Source organism: Zingiber officinale, chromosome 11A (assembly GCF_018446385.1).
Source record: "Zingiber officinale cultivar Zhangliang chromosome 11A, Zo_v1.1, whole genome shotgun sequence".
Taxonomy (NCBI): Eukaryota; Viridiplantae; Streptophyta; class Magnoliopsida; order Zingiberales; family Zingiberaceae; genus Zingiber; species Zingiber officinale.
This window is the reverse complement of record NC_056006.1, coordinates 14231277-14250794: the sequence shown is the minus strand read 5'-3', so window position 1 is coordinate 14250794 and position 19518 is coordinate 14231277. Positions and strand designations below refer to the sequence as shown.

Here is a 19518-nt window from a genome sequence, read left to right as displayed (position 1 = left end):
GATTGCGGAATGGCGTCAGGTGTGCTTTTCTGACACAACCCTACTGAGGTATGTTTGGGGAAGCGTGCATGCATCGAGAAGCGTGCTCGCGCCTCCTCGGGGTCCTATATAAGGACCCCCAAACTTCGACGGAGAGAGGCGATTCTTATCACTGTAGCCACAGTAGCATTACTTCGTTTCTCTTCTTCTCCACTGCCTGACTTGAGCGTCGGAGGGTCGTCACCGGGAAACTCCTCCCGGCTTGGCATCTTTGCAGGTTCGTTGGAGACCCACATCACTAGTCGAAGATAGCGTAGAGTGTCATGTCCCCAGTGTCCATCGACTCAGCGCCCGGACAGGATCATATATATATATATATAGAAAAAGAAAAACTATTAATTAAATTAATTAATTTAAACCTAAATCTTAATTAAACAAATAATTCAATCAACTAAATTTAATTAACTTAAGATTTAGACTTAAATTAAAACTTAAAACTTACACTAAATTATTAAATAAAACATAAATTAAATTTTAAATTCAATAATTATTTATCTTAGTTAATTAACTTATCTAAATTAATCCTAATTAATAAGTTAATCAGAAATTTAACTATTAACTTAATCTTAACTTAATATATTAACATCTCATCGATTCTTTACTCTAAATATGAAAACAATCTTAAACTTTACTTAAATATAACTCGAGATTAATCTAATTTTTTATTTCAAAATTCATAATAATTAAGTAATCCATAATTAATTAATGATTCAATAACTATAATTAACTAAACTTAATTCATGATTAATTTTGGATTATTTAAGTTAGAATGTTTAATCTAAAATAAAATAAAAATTATAATAATACATGTTAAAGCATTTCTCTAAACATATAAGTTCACCATGTTGGAAAATTTAAAATAGCTGAGATGCTAGGAAAAGAAAATTAAATCAACTACTATTGCTTATATAGGTTTTGAAAAAAAATACACTCTTAAAAGTAATTGTTGACCCATACTCAATGTCTAGATCCTTCAAGGTCAACTATAAACTAGTAGACCCCAACTACATAAATAGCTAATAAGTGGTTCTTAAGGAAGTGTCAAGTGGGAGACTTATTCGAAAGATAAATTTAATCACATATTTTAAAAAATATTTTAAAAATTTATCCTTAGACTTTGATAAAATAATTTCAACATAATATTTTTAAAAATTTTGTGAATTTTTTTAATTACTATGTAAATACATGTTTTCTTTAACAAAAATACTTGAAAAATATTTTTTAAAAAACTTTTGAAATTATGAAAATAGTTTAGGCCTTCTTTTGATCAATTCCTAAAACACATAGGAAGTTTTCCTTGTGGTTAATAAAGATTCTTAAGAATATGTCAAGTTTAGGGGAAGTCCTGTTTGAAAGATTAAATATAATTTTTAAAATTCTTTCAAAAATTAGTCTGGCAAATGTTTGAAACTGTGTTTTAAAAACAATTTTTGAAAATTATTTTCAAAATCTTTTATGAAAATACTCTTTTGCAAAACTCTTAGTTTCTAAAAATTATTTAGAATATTGCTTTGAAAAATTTCTTTTAAAACACCTTGAAAAATGTTTTGAAAAATTCTTATAAAATGTCATGAAAAAAATTTGCAACATGTCTTTAAAAAATACTTGAAAAGTTTTTTTAGAAAATAATATATATATATATTGAAACTAACCGTCTAAAGTTGGCTTAAAAACTAACTTTAAAAATTAATCTACAACACTACTTTAAAAAAAATATTTTGAAAGTCCCCTTTACCAACTACTCTAGAAAATCATGCATTAAAAAATTTATTTGAAACACTTAATTATGTCTTTCAAATGGTATTGTTGGTGCAAAACCTAATGGAGGTTAACCTCAAGTTTATATCTTCTTGATGTGTGTCAAAGGGAGAGAGTGATCTTAAGTTAGAAAAGTTAATAATATTTCTAAATCTCCCAAACTTTTCGAATCTCTCAAACTTTGAGATAGAACCATTAAAGACCCAAGTCAAACTTAAAAAAATGATCAAACATCAAAAAGGGAGAGATTGTTGGTGCAATCGGCCGCTAGGATTTTGATGTTTGATAATGTACTTAAGTCTGGTCAGTTTGACCAAGGGTTGATCCAAACAGGACTTGATATTTGGAAGAGAGAAGTCTAGTCAGGACTAGATGACTTGAAATGGTAGATCCTAATCGAATGATAGGCAGGTGAGAAGTCTATTGAGTAACTAGTCCTAACTGGAGGTTAGGCAAGGGGAAGTCTTGGTGAGTAAAGCTAGGCCCTAGTGAGTGAAGCCAGGTAGTGGAAGTCTTGGTGAGAGAAACTAGGCCTTAGTGAGTGAAGTTAGGTGGTGGAAGTCTTAGTGAGTGTAGTCAGGCCTTAGTAAGTGAAGTTAAGTAGTGAATGTCCTGGTGAGTGAAGTCGATCGGGCCCTAGTGAAGCTAGGTGGTAGAAATCCTGGTGAGTGAAGCCAGACAATGGAAGTCCTAGTGAGTGAAGTTGGGAAACTCTATGGGGAGGTAACCCTAAGTTATATGTGACCAATTGGTTTCGGATCGACCGCGCGTGGTCGAGCGGACCAACGAATCCTAAAATCTAGTAACACTGTTTTACTTTACTGTTTTATTTATTGTGCTAACTAAGTGTTATAGGAAAGTCTTAGTAGATCAGCTTGGTCAGATACTAAACAAGACCAGAGAAAGTCCAAAGAGGTCTAGAGGACCAGATATTTGGCAGGTAAGTGAAGGTATGTCACTGGAGGAGAGCGACTAAGTAAGGACGTGTCCCGATTGAGGGGACAGTAGGCGTCGATCCAATTTAGGTACATCTTAGAAACTTAAATTGAGACTCTGACTAGATCTTGATCTGGAGGATAGGGTCTAAGTCATAAATTAATTATATTATTATTGTGCTAATTTTTTTTTGTAAATTAGATATTGTCTTATTGGACTAATCTAACTTGCAGGGAAAAGGGAGCAAAAAAGTCTCGGGTGAATAGTACCCGAGGCGCCTGCATAGTATTCATGAAAGGCGCCTTCGATGCTATAGAAGGCGCCTTTCAAGAGATAAAATTCAAACTTCATCACATATAAGGAGCAACAAGTTCGGGATTAGATTTTACATGTTAGAGGCACCTTCAAGGGTATGGAAGGTGCCTTCCACACCCTTTAAATGGGTATCTCGACCAAGCTTCAAGACACAACTTAAATACAAGCTTCTAAGCATCCAATTATCTTTTTGACTGCTTCAACTTCCGGTTGTAGATCTGCTACGACACTGTTATGCTCGACTACTGATAAGAAGTCGTCCAACAATGAACTTGATCCAATAATCTTCGAAGGTGTTGGGTAACGAATTTATGATTCTATACTTAATTATTACAAAAGAAAAGTGTAGCGTGTTACACTTGTCCTATTCTTTCTCTTGTACTCAATCTCCTCTTCCGACAGTTCTAGAAGAGGTATTTTAGTGGATTACCCGTTGATAGGTTCACAGGACTTGGGTCTTGCAGTAAGAGTCACCGAAGGCTCCGAACTAAGTAAAACTGAACTATGTTTCTTACTTTTCTGTTTTTGTTTTTGTATTTAGCTTTCCGCTATGTACTTTGATTTCAAAATTGAAAAAATAATATTTTTAAAAACCACATGATTCAGCCCGCTCTCACTTGCATCTTGATCCAACAACATCAACATCATTTTTTGAATCTATTTCAAAACCAATCTTTCCTAGAATTTTTAAAAATTCATGTTTTCAAAACTTATTGGTTCAAAATTTCTTTTAGACTTATGAATTTTCAAAATATGTTTCAAAATTCTCTTTACAAAACATTTCAAAAATTATACACTTACGTATTTTTCTAAAAAAAAATATATGTTCTTAATTTACTTCAATTTTTCAAAACTTAATTTTCCATCAAAATTTCTTCTGTAAAATTTTGATTTGAAATTTTTTTCTAAAATTTTTATAGACTAATTTCAAAATATAGTTCACTATTTTCTCTTAAAAAATTTTCTAAATTCAAAAGTTTTCCTTAGAAAATTTTTCTGACAAATCTTAAAATTTATGTTTTCTTAAATTTTTTTCTAAACTTATAACCTTATTCATGAAATTTTCAAGTTGTTTAGAAATTTTGTGTGAAATTTTTTCAACTACACTTTATTGGTACAATATTTTTTAGAAAATTTTCAAAATCATGAATTCTAACTTATACTTAGAAAACTTTGTTTACAAAATTTTTCAAAGAAATTTTACTCCAAATCTTAGTTTTCCCTTGAAAATTTTCAGATTTGGTGTTTATTGATACCCCAGTTTTTTGATGTGTGTCAATGGGAGAGATATATTATGGTATAAATTCAGGAGGAGTTATTGAACTTAGGGGTGTTGGTCCAGGTGCGACTAGCTAGAGGGGGTGGATAGCCTGTAATCAAAGTTAAAAAATATTATTCTTTGTTCAGTAAGGATGCACAATTAATTTAAAGAAAAAATGAAGTGCATAAAAATGAACAACTAAAGAAGAAAATAAGTAAGAAGGCTATAGTGTTTTTACTTGGTTACAACCTGCGCAGTTGTTAATCCAAGACGGTTAAAAGTTCAATAAAAATATTCTTCATTGAAGGCAAAGAAGTCTCTTACACTCTTTGAAAGATCAAAAATAAACTAAGAAATGAATACAGGAATTATTGTTGATTTTCTAGCTCCAGGGGATCATTTTATAGCTCCTGGAAAATTCTATCCATAGATTGAAGGTCCCTTCGAGTGGGTCCAAAGTGCTTTCAATAGGCTAAGTTTTATCTGCCGAAGATAAAATTTTATCTTCGGCTAACGACTATTGAAGGTACCTCCAACAGGTTGGAAGGAGCCTTCGACATTGTTCATGCGAGGAACCTTCCACACCATTGAAGGCACCTTCCATGAGGCAGATCAGCCTTTTAGCTGATCTTCTTCATGTGGGTGATGCTCCGGTTATCAGAAGTTAAGTTCACCCGAATCCAACTCCGACCTTCTCCTCAAGCAGGTTTCATCCCTGGCTTCTCGTCCACCGGTGTACTCTTCCACAGTTCCTCATCCCTAGAATGTACTGATCTTGTCGACTACTTTCCTGTGTCATCCTTCTTGTCCGTTGCGTCTTTCGCTCGATTTCTTGTGCTCCTAAGTTCCAGTACACTTAGACACAAGACATCAAATTAACACAGATAGGACCTAACTTAATTTAGTCGACCATATCAAAACTACCACGGGATACTTACAATCTTCCCTTTTTTAATGTGTATCAACACAAGTTAAAATTAGAGTTAAAACCAAAATGCAATAACCTGGAGCTTTTCTTAGTAATTCTTCATGCTTGCATTTCTTAGTAATTCTTCTTACTAAGAAATGCAGGTGATGTCCCCAAATAACCTGGAGCAAGCATGAGAAAATCACCTGCATTTCTTAGTAATTTTTCATTATCCTTTTCAGCAATCGGCACATTTGGGCTAATTGCGTTAAGAGACTTCGATCTTAGCTCATCATTATCAGAATCGTACAAAGGAACATTCTCAACTGAGTATCTATCATCGTTATCACCCGAGAGATAGGTGGCCTCCTGAAAACCATGAGATTTAACTCAAATTCAGAACAGCAGGATGCACCACAAAGGCAGCGGACCATGACACCGTCATACCATTCAAATTATAGTGATAAGCCAACTCTATTCCAGCAGGAATATCTTGCATATAGCAAAAATCCCAATGCTCACTTCTCCCAACACGTTCCATTTTCTTATTTCACAATTTGGCTGGCAAGAATGGTTGATGAACCTTGCTAAGCTTCCTTTGTGAGTGGCATCAATTGACTCATCTGCGTTGAGATAAATAATATATGCATCTTTCAATCTTGCAGACATAGGCTTGAGATCGTTGCTTAGCTTCCTTCCAAGATATTACTTCCCAACGGTACTCGATCACAAACTGTCCAACCTTGATATTCTCACCAGATAATAGACCCCACCCACGACCTTCAGTTTTGAATAAGCTTGATCCAGCATAATCACACTATTGAAATCTCTGATTTTTTGAGTCACTTACCACAGGCACATTGACCACGTGTGCATTCAGTGTTAGTCAACACATTCAAGCATCTGTCGCCACATGCATTGTCTGGATTATTGCAATCATATTGACAATCACAAATAGCTATATCTTCCTCTTTCTGTTTCTTAGGTTTCCTGTTTAAGAATTCATTCCTTAAGTTTATAAGGACGTGGGGCTTCATCTTGTTGGCCCTCTTTGTTCGCACTAGTATTTTTTTTGTTCCTCCAAACATGTCATCTGAATTGAACTCTGAGAAGATATATCATCAACTTCCTCATCGTTGATGGGTGATTCATATTTAGATAAAAGTTAATGTGATGAATGTCATATAAGAAAAATCTATTAAGATTTTTCATAATAAAATTTTATTACAATTTTATATAATAGAATTCTATTGTGATTTTTCATAATAGAATTCTGTTCCGATTTTTCATAACAAAGTTCCGTTATGATTTTATGGGTATGAGGTTTATGCACTATTTATAGGGATCATTATAAACCTATTATACAATCACAAGAATCATGGAATATGATTCTCTTGTATTGAGAGAATTTTAATAAAGCTTCGACCGCTTTTGTGGAGTAGGCAGGCGCTGAACCACGGTATCTCTTCTCGTTCCTCTTCTTCTTCTTCTTCTTCTTCTCCTTCCTCGTATTTACTCCTTTTGTGCATCTTTGTCTCATTACTCCGAGCGATCTCTTTCTCTCTTCCTCTTCATCCGCATTAAAGATTGAGAGGTGTTGCCCCCCCTCTTTGCGCAACAATTGGTATCAGAGTTTACAGGTTTTGATAGATTTTTTTCAACATGTCAGGGATGACTTCTACGAAGTTTGATATGATTAAATTTGACGGAACCAAAAATTTTGGATTATGGAAAAGAAGGGTCAAAAACTTGTTGGTGCAACAAGGCACAGTGAAAGCATTAGGAGAAAGGAAACTGAAAAGCTGGGAAAGATCAAATTAGGAAGAACTTCAAGTAAAAGCAGTGGTAACAATTAGGCTTTGTCTTACGAATGATGTGATGTATTATGCCATGGATGAGGAGTCACTGGTGGTAGTTTGGCAAAAGCTGAAAAACTAGTACATGTCAAAGTCATTAACAAACAAATTATATCTTAAGCAAAAATTATTCGGCCTAAAGATGACAAAAGGAACCGATCAGAGCCAACACATCAACGTATTCAACCAAATTATGAGTGATATGAAGCGGGTTGATGTGAAGATCGAAGATGAAGATAAGGTGTTGATGTTGTTGAATTTTTTATCTTTATCTCCTACGTATAAGAATTTAATTACTACTTTAATATGGGGTAAGGAAACTCTCAAATTGGAGGAGATCATGTGTGTGTTTCTAGGTTTTCACCAAAGGAAAAAAATCAAGTGATGAAGTTTCTTAGGGAGAATGACTTGTGGTAAATAGAAACCAAGAGTGTGGTAGGAGAAAATCTCAACATGGATCAGGTAACAACAACAAGATTCATTCTAAGTCGAGATGGAAGAAGGTGATCACGTGCTACAAATATGGAGGCAAAGATCATATCAAGAGAGATTGCCCAGAGATAAAGAAACTTGTTACATAGAATAAAGGTAGTTTGGCAAAGTCTGCAAACATAGTGGAAGAGAAAAATTCAGTGAGCGATGATGGAGATATGCTATCAGTTATGTCGAGTTTGGAGTAGTTGACAGATGTACAGATTTTAGACTCTACATGTTCATATCACTGAGTCTAAACAAGGATTAGTTTGACACCTATAGGGCAGTAGATTCTGGTTCAGTGTTGATGGGAAATGATGCGTCAAGCAAAGTTATCAACATAGAGAATGTCAAAATCAAAATGTTTGATGGTATGATCAGAACCCTATGTGATGTCAAATATATACTAGAGCTAAGGAAGAACCTGATCTCACTAGACACACTAGATGGTATTAGTTGTAGTTACAAATCAGTGAGTAGAGTGATAAAAGTCAATAAGGGAGCTCTAACGGTAATGAAAGGACAAAGGTTAGCAGGGAATATCTATAAGTTGATAGGGACTACAGTTGTAGGTGGAGTCACCTCGGTGGAGTCTAAATCATCTTGTGGCATATGCGGCTAGGACATATGGGTGAAAGTGGGATGCTGGAACTTCACAAGAGAGATTTGTTGAAGGGTGTCAAGACGTGCAAGCTTGAATTTTATAAATTTTATATTCTTGGGAAAGAAAGCAAAGTACAATTCAAGAGGATAACAAATAAGACACGGGGGATTTTAGACTATGTACATACAGATCTCTAGAAACTAGTCAATGTAGCATCACGTGGAAGACACTTGTATTTTGTGAGTTTTACTAATGATTACTCACGAAAGGTCTGGATATACTTTATGTGTCACAAGTCAAAAACTTTTGTAAAGTTTAAACTGTGAAAAACTGAAGTGTAGAACCAGACCGAGAGGAAGATCAAATGCTTTATGTCAGACAATGAAACTAAGTACACAGATTCAAAGTTTTAGGAATTTTATGAGTAGCATGGGATAATGAGTCATTTCTCAATTCGTAGGACACCTCAGCAGAATTGGGTAGCGGAAAGGTTAAACAGGATAATCATTAAGAAGACAAGATATCTCAGGCTAAATACAGAGCTAGCAAAGAATTTCTGAGTGGAAGCAGTTAACATGACATGCTATCTCATTAATAGATCACCAAGGGAAGCACTAGAAGGTAACATATCAGAGGAAGTATGGACAGGAAATCAAGTTGATTATGTTGGAGCAATCCCAATGGTCTGTGTGACCATGTGTTTTGGTGTTTGGGCAAAGGGTTTAAGTTATGTTTACCCTTGTATTTGATATGTATATATGAGTGTGCAGGTTTGCAGGATACACATATGACTCAGGTTGATGGCTTTGGGTCCGGTGAAGGATGGAGCATCCGAGGGACCTTGGACAAGGCAGTAAGGACAAGGACCGAGGGAAGCGACTTCAAGGCATATGCGAAGGATGACATTGGGACGAGCTGCGGGCTTGGATGCATCCGAGGGATGAGAGCCAAAAGAAGTAGGCTTGAAGGCTAGAGGTTAAGGGTGTAAGGAAGGGTCAAATGAGTCGTGAGGGTACGAGTGCATGAGAAATTATACTCAGGGTAAAATCCTAGGTTTAGGGTTTTACTGTAGTAGTGACCGTAGCAATTACTGTAGCAGTTACTGTATAAATCAACTAGTGTTTTCATGAGTCAACTAGTATAGTCGACTGGGCAGTCGACTGGGAGCGAACAGAATCCTTCTATTCACTCGACCAGTGTGGAGCAGTCGACTGGTACTTTTACTAGTCGATTGGTATCGAGCTGTTGGGATGTAACGGTTGAATCTCCACAGAAGGTAGTCAACTGATGGTTTTGACAGTCGATTGGTAGGCAGGGTTTTCCAACCTGCAATCTATATAATCAAGCCTTGGGAGTTTGGTTAAGGTTGGCGAAATAGAGGTGGTTAACCCCTATTAGTAGTCTACCAGTGCCCTAGCTTCTCAAGAGTTCTTGTTAGAGTTGTGGTGAGGTTTCTCTACCCACAAAGAGCTACGTGAGCTAACCGGAGGTCTTCCGGGGAGTAATCCACCGACGGATAGAGATCGTCCACCTTACGGATAGCCGTGGAGTAGGAACTTTATCTCCGAACCACGTAAATCAACGTGTATTGGTTTACATTTCCTTATTGTCTTTAGATTAACTTTCTATTTGTGTTTGTTTGTATTCCATTATGCTAACATCATAGGAAGCAATCAATTTGGGGTGTCGTCTATCCAACCCCACTTCTAGCCGGCCATCGATCTCCTACAAGTGGTATCAAAGCAAGGTCGCTCTCCATTAGACTAATCGTCAAGGAAACAAGGATGACCAGCTTGATAGAACCGTCAAAGTTCGAAGGAGGAAGTTTATGGGGACATCACTTTTTGGATGGTGAAGATGAAGAACTTCCTTGATATGGATTGGGACACAATGATGGTGATGGAAGAGCCATTTGAAGTCCCAAAGGATAAGAAAGGGAAGAAACTCCGACCACGACATTGGACGGAAGAGCAAATCACACGATCGAAGGTAAATTTAAAGGTAATATCAATGTTGATTGAAATTTTACCTTCTAACGTGATAAGTCGTGTAGGTAAATATGATAATTCTCACAACTTATGGAGCAAAGTGAAGAAAGTTCTAGGAGAAGAGCTTTTGCCTACACAAGAAGAAGAAAAATCCAAGGAGATGAGTTCAATTGCTCAAGGAGAGGAGGTGGAGCAACCGAAAGTCAATTCATGGTCAACTTCCGAGGAGGAGAAGAATGAAGAAAGGTCATCCACAAGTGTGGATGAGGATGATAAGGCATCATCTACATCCTCAAAGGTTAAAGAAGAATCCAAGACAAGTAAAGAAGAAGAGGAAATCTTGGAGGTCAACCTAGTAAGCGTCTCCACCGAAGTGAAGTCAAAGAACAACATAATTTGCTTCGGTTACAATGAGAAGGGACACTAAAGAGTAGATGTCTTATGGGTAAGAAGGTAACTCTTATACCCATTCAAGTTAATTTAAACACTAACAAGGGTTGTAGGAATGAAAAAGCTCAAGGAAAAAGAATGCGCATCATATGCTTCACGTGTGGATAAAAGGGCCGCTACCACACCAAAAGTCCCAAGAAGGGAGAGATCAAGAAGCTAGCGCATCTAAAGAAATGGGAGAAGAAGAAGAGAAGCAAGAGTCAAGGGGGAGCTTCAAGGGTAAGGAAGGTATATCATAACTTGAAGTTTAATTCAAATTTAAACTCCTCCATGCATGCTAAAAATAATTGTTATTATTTACCCATGCATAACTTTGGCTTTAGATATCATGATAGGAATAGGGTTAATGTAGATCAAAACCCTAAGGTATCTATGCATGATAGACCTAGACCATTTAAATTCTCATTACCTAAGGAGAAGAAGGTAATAGAGAACCTAGGCATTAATTCCAAGAATGGGAGACACATGCCTAGAAAGGGTAGGTCTAGAAATATCCATGGTGGATATATTGACTCTAGATTTAGGAACCTAGAAAGGGAAAATCAAGCTTTGAAGGCAAAGCTTGATAAGTTGGAGAAAACCTTAGAAAGATTCAATGTTGGATCTAAGGGTTTAGGTATGGTGTTGGGTAGTCAAAGACCCAACAATGATAGATCGAGTCTAGGATACCGATCTAGTATCTCCAATGCTAAGGGAAAGTCTTATGCTAGGGTTGCATATGATTATAACAAGGAGAAGCCAATAAATGGCAAGAGAAAGTCATTTAAAGGTAAAGTTAAATTAACCAAGGACAAGGTGTCTAAGGTTAAGAAGGTTAAGTTTGTAGGTCAAGTGTCACCGTAGGTGTACCGATGTGGTCTAGCCATTGTGGATGAGTCACCTAGGGAGATGGCTAAGGTTAAGAGCTCTAGGAGGAGCTCAAATAGTCAAATTGGGATCCATGGTCAATGCATCTCAAGTAGATTTTACTTGGGAGTCTAGATTGGGTCATGGAATGTGCCAAGTGGTTTGGACACGGATTTGAGTCTCAACCTTAGGAAATTGGCACAATTGGTTTATGTTTCATGCTTAGAAATATAACATTGGGGGCATATAGCATGATAATTGGTTTTGGATGTATAGATGACATATAAACCAGTACTATGGATGCATTGTGGGTTAGTATGGGCAAATACATCAAGAAGAAGTCAAAACTAGGACTTTAGGTCAAGCTTCAATTGAACCATTTAGGTAGTTTTGACTTTGTGTTAATCTTGGTATTTGTAATAAATATATTATATATATATTTTCCAAGTAGACATTGATAAAATAGACTTCTCCATAAAATTTGAGAATTTTTGGAGGTATGTGGAATTTCTTGTGCATTTCTGAAGTTGGGTCAGAAAGGCTGATTTTTACAAAAATAGTGTACCAGTCAACTGGTACAATTATCAGTCGACTGATAACAGTGTTTTTGAGCACAAAATGACTCTGTAAGATCATTTCAATAAGGGTAGTCGGGTGGTACTTTTGTCAGTCGACTGATACCAGTCTGAAATTATTTTCAGCACTGGATTTTGACCGAGTCAGCTCGTATATGTATATGAGATCCATGAAAAATAAATACACGAGTTTAGAGTCAATTTGATGATCAAGTTTTTAACAATTGGGATATTATTGGAGCTTTTTAATGTTAGGCAAAGGGGGAGAAGTAAGGTTTAGTTGGGAAAACCTGAAAATACCTTTGCGGTAATGAAATTCCTTCCTCAATGGGGAGCATAGGTGTAGGGAGAGCCTTGGGATAGGTTCAAATGCATGTTGCATTGTTTTTGATTCGGCGGTGTAAGTCCAGGTGTGTAGCCTTGGCAACGTAAGTCCATTCGGTGGTGTAAGTCTAAGTGTATAGCCTTGGCAACGTAAGTTTATTCGGCGGTGTAAGTCCAAGTGTGTAGCCTTAGCAATGTAAGTTCATTCGGCAGTGTAAGTCCAAGTGTGTAGCCTTAGCAACATAAGTCCATTCGACGATGTAAGTTCAAGTGTGTAGCCTTGGCATCGTAAGTCCATTCGGCGGTGTAAGTCCAAGTGTGTATCTTTGGCATCGTAAGTCCATTGTTTTAGCATGTTTATTTGCTATTTGCTTTTCCTAACTTAAACGTATTGCCAAACATCAAAAAGGGAGAGATTGTTGGAGCAATTCCAATGGTCCGTGCGACCATGTGTTTTGGTGTTTGGGCAAAGAGTTTAAGTTAGGTCCACCCTTGTATTTGATATGTGTATATGAGTGTACAGATTTGCAGGATACAGATATGACTTAGGTTGATGACTTCAGGTCCGGTGAAGGATGGAACATCCAAGGGACCATGGACAAGGCAGCAAGGACAAGGGCCGAGGGAAGCGACTTCAAGGCATACGCGAAGGATGGCATTGGGGCGAGCCGCGGGCTTGGATGCATCTGAGGGACGAGAGCCAAAGGAAGTAGGCTTGAAGGTTAGAGGTCAAGGCTGCAAGGAAGGGTCAAATGATTTGTGAGGATACGAGTGCATGAGAGATTGTACTCAGGGTAAAATCCTACGTTTAGAATTTTACTATAGCAGTTACTACAGCAGTACTGTAGCAATCACTACAGCAGTACTGTAGCATTTACTGTAGCAATCGACTGATGTTTTCATCAGTCGACTGGGCAGTCGACTAGGAGTGAACAGAATATTTCTGTTTGCTCGACTAGTGTGGAGTAGTCCACTGGTACTTTTACCAGTCGACTGGTATCAAGCCGTTGGGATGTAACTGTCGAATTTCCATAGAGGGCAGTCGACTGATGGTTTTGGTAGTCGACTGGTAGGCGAGGTTTTCCAACCCGCGACCTATATAATCAAGTCTTGGGAGCTTAATTAAGGTTGACGAAATAGAGGTGGTTAACCCCTATTAGTAGCCTACCAGTGCCCTAGCTTCTCAAGAGTTCTTGTGAGGGTTGTGGTGAGGTTTCTCCACCCACAAGAACCTACGTGAGCTAGCCGGAGGTCTTCCGGGGAGTAATCCACAGACGGATAGGGATCATCCACCTTACAGACAGTCGTGGAGTAGGAGCTTTATCTCCAAACCATGTAAATCGGTGTGTATTGGTATGCATTTTCTTATTGTCTTTAGATTAGCTTTCTATTTGTGTTTGTTTGTATTCCGCTGTGCTAACATCGTCGGAAGCAATCGATTTGGGGGCGTCGTCTATCCAACCCCCCTTCTAGCCAACCACCGATCTCCTATAGATTATTTTCATCTTCGAGTTTTTGGATGTCCAGCTTATATGCACATATCTAGTAAGGAAAGATCAAAGCTAGATGCGAAGTCAAAGTAGTGCATTTTTCTGGAGTATCAGAAAGGAGTTAAAGACTTCAAGCTTTGGGATCCTAAGACAAATAAGGTGGTGATCAATAGAGATGTGGTGTTTAACGAGAAGACTATGCTACAGTGTACTAAGGAAGAAGGAAAGGAAATACCATAGAGCAACATGGAGAAAGATGTCATGTAGATAGAGCTAGAGACTCGTGACTCTAATGAATTTAGCTCAGAGCACACGGAGCATCGCACTATAGCTGGTGGTAGAATGAGACGTCTTAAAACCACCCACCAAACATGGATTGAAGACTTGGTATCTTATGCACTTGTCACTGGTAGAAGAGACCCTACATCTTTTTAGGAGGTGATACACAACTTTGAGAATGATAAGTGGACGGGTGCTATGACAAAGGAGATAGAGTCATTGCATAAAAACCAAACGTCGGATCTAGTGGAACTTCTTGAAGGAAAGAAAACTATAGGGTGCAAGTGGATATTCAAGAAGAAAGAACAATGTCAAAGGGAAAAGAAGTGAAGTTCAAGGCTCGATTGGTAGCAAAGTGGTATTCATAGAGAATGAGGATTGACTATGAAGAAATTTTCTTTTCAATAGTAAGATATACGTCAATTAGAATGGTGTTGGCTTTGGTGGCACATCACAATTTACAGCTAATGTGAAGACGACATTTCTTCATGAAAATTTGGAGGAATAAATTTTTATGTCATGACCTGAGATATTTAGTCAGCCCGGACAAGAGCGATTGGTTTGTAAGTTGAAAAAATTACTCTATGCATTGAAACAATCTCCTAGGTAATGGTATAAATGTTTTGATTTATACATGATTCAAAAAGGATATAGGGGATGTGAGTATGATTGTTGCATATATGTGAAGAGCATTGAAGATGAATCACTGGTTTTCTTACTATTATATGTAGATGGCATGCTCATTATTGAGAAGAAGATGAAAGAGGTCAACAAATTGAAGAGGCTATTGAGCAAGAAATTTGACATGAAAGACTTGAGAGAGGCCAAAAAAATTCTTGGGATGGAAATTCATAGGGATAGAGCTATAGGGAGATTATGGTTGTCTCAACGTAGCTATGTGGAGAATGTGCTAGATAGGTTCAACATGAAGAATGCAAAGTCGGTGAGCACACCCTTGGTGCATCATCACTTCAAGTTATTCAGTACACAGTGTCTGTCCAAAGACAGATAACGAGATCCTAGAGATGTCAAAGGTTCCTTATGCTAGTGTAGTTAGTTGTCTAATGTGTGTCATGGTTTGCACGAGACCAGATTTGATACAAGTAGTTAGTATGATAAGCAAGTTTCTCTCAAATCCTAGTCAACCACATTGGGATGCAGTGAAGTGGATTTTTAGATACTTGAGAAATATAGTTGATTATGACATCATATTTAGTAGACAACCAGAAGATCCTTCAATTACTGGTACGTTAATGCAGACTATGCAGGAGGTTTAGATGATAGAAGGTCTACTATAGGATACGTGTTCACTGTGGCAGGAGGACTTATCTGTTGAAAATCTATGATACAATCTATTATTACATTGTCTACTACGGAGTCGGAGTACATGGCAGCAGCTGAAGGAGCGAATGAAGCTTTATAGCTTATAGGGTTAGTTAGAGAACTAGGCGTTCAGCAAGATAGAGTCAAGTTATTATGCGATAGTCAAAGTGCTATCTATTTAGTGATGAATCAGGTGTATCATGCGAGAACCAAGCACATTGATGTGAGGTTTCACAAAATCAAAGAGCTGATTGCTTTTGGGAAAATTCAACTTGAGAAGGTTCACACTGCAGACAATGTTGCAGACATGCTGACAAATCTAGTAACCATAGAGAAGTTCAAGTATTGTTTGAATTTGATTCATATATATCTCTAGATGCTAGAGGAAGGAAGCTCAGACCCATGATCCAGGTGGAGTTTTGTTCAGATACTCGTGTTCTTCGAAGAAGTGAATATTCACCAAGGTGAAGATTATTGATGGGTAACTTATATTTGAATGAAGGCCAATGCAATGAATGTCATGGAAGAAAAATATATTAAGATTTTTCATAATAAAATTCTATTACGATTTTTTATAATAAAATTCTATTATGGTTCTTCATAATAGAATTCTGTTATGATTTTTCATAACAAAATTCTATTATGATTTACTGGGTATGGAGCTTATCTATTATTTATAGGGATCATTGTAAATCTATTGTACAATCACAAGAATCATGGAATATCCTCTGGATATCTGTGGGGCCGGACCCAGGGGGCCGGACCCAGGGGGCCGCTAAGGTGGCGGTTCCACCTTTTTTTGCAACAAGAATAATGGAATATGATTCTCTTGTGTAGAGGGAATTTTAATAAAACTTCGACCATTTTATATAGTAGGTACGCCACTGAACCATGGTAACTCTGCTTCTTCCTCTTCTTTTCTTCTCATTCCTCGTGTTTGCTCCTTTTGTGTGTTTTTGTCTCATTGCTCCGCACGATCTCTTCCTCTTCTTCCGCATTAGAGGTTGAAAGGTGTTGTCTCCCTCTTTACGCAACACTCATCAATTTCTTCTTCTTCATCATCATCGTAAATTAGATCACCGACTATTTCAATCTTGTCGTCCAAGTTAATATCCTCCCCGATGTTGTCGTGAGGGTTGGATTGAGCCCTACAAATGCCCTAATCTGTTGCCCCTCTCGATCTTCATCATTAGATTTATCGTCTTCCTTGCCACTACTTTCCGTGTCCTCTTCCTCATAAATGTCCTTTATTGAAAGTCTCCAACATGGCCAGCAGCCATAGATCTGTTAGGTTGCAATCCTACAACAAAATCTGATCCCCCTACAATGAGCATATCCCAAACTTGAACCATCCTTACGACAATTTTCCAAACCAAATCCAGGGGCAACACAGAGCATTGTAGAACCACTGGATTGAATTTCTTGGCGATGATATGGCCGCCATTTATCACGGGAAGCAGACCCAGTTAATGGACAAAGGAGAGAAGTAAATGAATGTTTTTAATAAAAAAAATCTTCTTTCTCAACCTCCATCTTTTTCTCTTTCTCTGTCCAGATTTCCTTGTCTTTGTTCTCAAGACCCCACCTCAATGACCATTTTCTATGACATCAGTTCTCATTCCTTGAACAATTGATTGTCTTGGAGGGAGACATGGAGGTGGACATGGAGGCGGACTTATCTTGGAGGGGGACATGGAGGCGGACATGGAGGCGGACTAATCTTGCGATCGAAGATCGAAGTCACGAGAAAATTTATCAAATGCTCTGAGATGCCTACAAGGGGCCTCCTCATCAAAAATATCTTCCTCCTCCGCGTTTATCTTGTGATTGTTATTGCATTGGACAAAACTTCCTCTATTCAAGGTTTCCAATATCGCCGTCATCCTCTCCATAAACCGGTGAAACCAATAGGCAACCAACCCTCATAATCGTTGTTCTATATCACAATCAAAAGCATAGTCGATGTGTTGCTGACTTCTCTGTGACATGCTTCTATAAGATCAACCTAGCTCTGATACCAACTGACGCAGCTGATATCAATTGATACAATGGATAAATATCGATTTTATTGATTCCCACACGAATATTGGAAGTGATCTTCTAAACCCTGTTGATTATGCAGAACATCAAGAGATAGTAACCAAACTCGATGTTTGGGAATAAACGACATCGCTACCAATTCTTATTAATCAAAAACTTTCAAAAGCAATTAAATGGGTATTTAAATAGACTCAAATTCTAACCCTACAAAAGACTACCATTAAATCCTAGATTTGAAAATTAATAAAAATAATTTTAAAAAAAGATAAAAATATTCAGAGCCAAGATGAGCTTCGATTTGGTTGATAGATTGTGCTGTGATTTAACCTGAATCATAAATTATGGGCATATTAGATCAACCCGTCATTACTCAAATAATCTTAGACATTAATTTTTCATTCACTCAAGAAATTAGTTAACGATGATTTGATGGTAAAATAGTCATTCATGTCCCTATTCAATTTATTGATTATGAAAAATTAATTTTTCAATCATTTTTGCTAGTAGTCATCTAAGTTTATCTATCCTTAACTTTAAGTGCAAACACTAGATTATCAATTTAACAAACCCATATACTTGAATTTACACTTGTCTTCTCCATTGCATTGTCACCGCTCCTCTTTGGTTTCACATTCTCGGTGTTGAATTCTTTCTCCATTTGAACAGCCGCCGTAATGCTCTATGAAATTTGTATATGCATTCAAACTTTACCGAACAAGGGGATGAATACCATGTAGTTGTTGTGCATGAGATTAATGAATTGTTTCTACTAAAGTTTTTTGTTTTTGAACACCACTAGAGATAAAATATTTTGAAGATCGAACGTGTATAATTTGTATTCTACATTTATCTAGTAGGCCAATTAAAGGACAAGACGGTTTCTCAAAATAAAAAATAAAAAATAAAAAACAAACATGTTAAACTCTCAAGCAATCGACGTGGCTCTTTATGTTTTTTCATCTTGGCATTGATTTCTTTTGTTGCCTACTGAGAAATAGTACATGGCATGTTTCATGTTTAATTGAGAGGCAACCTACTTTCTCATAGACAATCAAAGATATAAATTGCATTTAAAAAATGACTGCATTATTATTTATTTGATGGCCACTTCCGAAATGAAACAACTACTTTGTATGTCATTGAAAATATTATTGACAATATATTTTTTTTTTATGTATATTGTCATTTGTATAAATATTACATTATCCGCAGCGCATATAATTAAATATGTCGTAAAAATTATAATTAACGGTGCATTTTAACCGCGCAGTTGATGATGCGTTACAAAAAGTCATATTGGATACTAGATATGTGCTACATAATTGATATTCCAATAATGGTGACCCTATAATTAATATACAAATGAAAGAAACAAACATAGATATGATTAACAACATGAAACTTGAAAAACATAATATCATACCATTGATTGTTATGAATAAGAGAGTGGAGTCGCATCATATTATGTAAAAAAGTGAAACACTCGCCCTAGCATGAAAACAAAATTTAATCCTCTGCATTTTGTCGGCTCTATTATTCAAACTACCATACAATAACCACTAACATAAACAAAATAGAGTCACATCATAATGTCACGTCATACAATTTTGATCAAGTCATTGAATAAACAAGTTACTATATTCAATATTTCTGGATTGAGAGCTTTTTCTTTGCTTGATTTCATAGATATCTACTATACAAAACCGAAATATGTATGAATAGAATGTTAGATATTGATACTTCATAAAGAAGTATTAAAAATATCTTGTACCTTTGATTTCTTAGAACAATTTTGTAATGGACCTTTTTTCAACTATTGTTAGAAGCTCCTTTTGTTTGAGTGTACTTTGGATCAAGAACTTTGCAAGTACTTGCATGCTTAGTGGGTGACACCAGATTACAGTGATCGCAACTTTGAATAGCAAGATCACTTGCTTTACTTTCGATCCACTTGAGGAGCATTTGAGTTTCATCATCATTATCTACCACCAAATTTGCAACATTTGTAAATGTCTCACACAACTTCTCATAATTTAACTAACCAGGAGTAGTT

At 36.7% G+C, this 19518-nt stretch overlaps 1 pseudogene; it reads right to left on the bottom strand.

Annotated features, from left to right (window-relative positions):
- Window positions 1-5351: 5351 nt before the first annotated feature.
- On the bottom strand, window positions 5352-6756 carry LOC122031243 (annotated as a pseudogene).
- Window positions 6757-19518: the final 12762 nt, after the last annotated feature.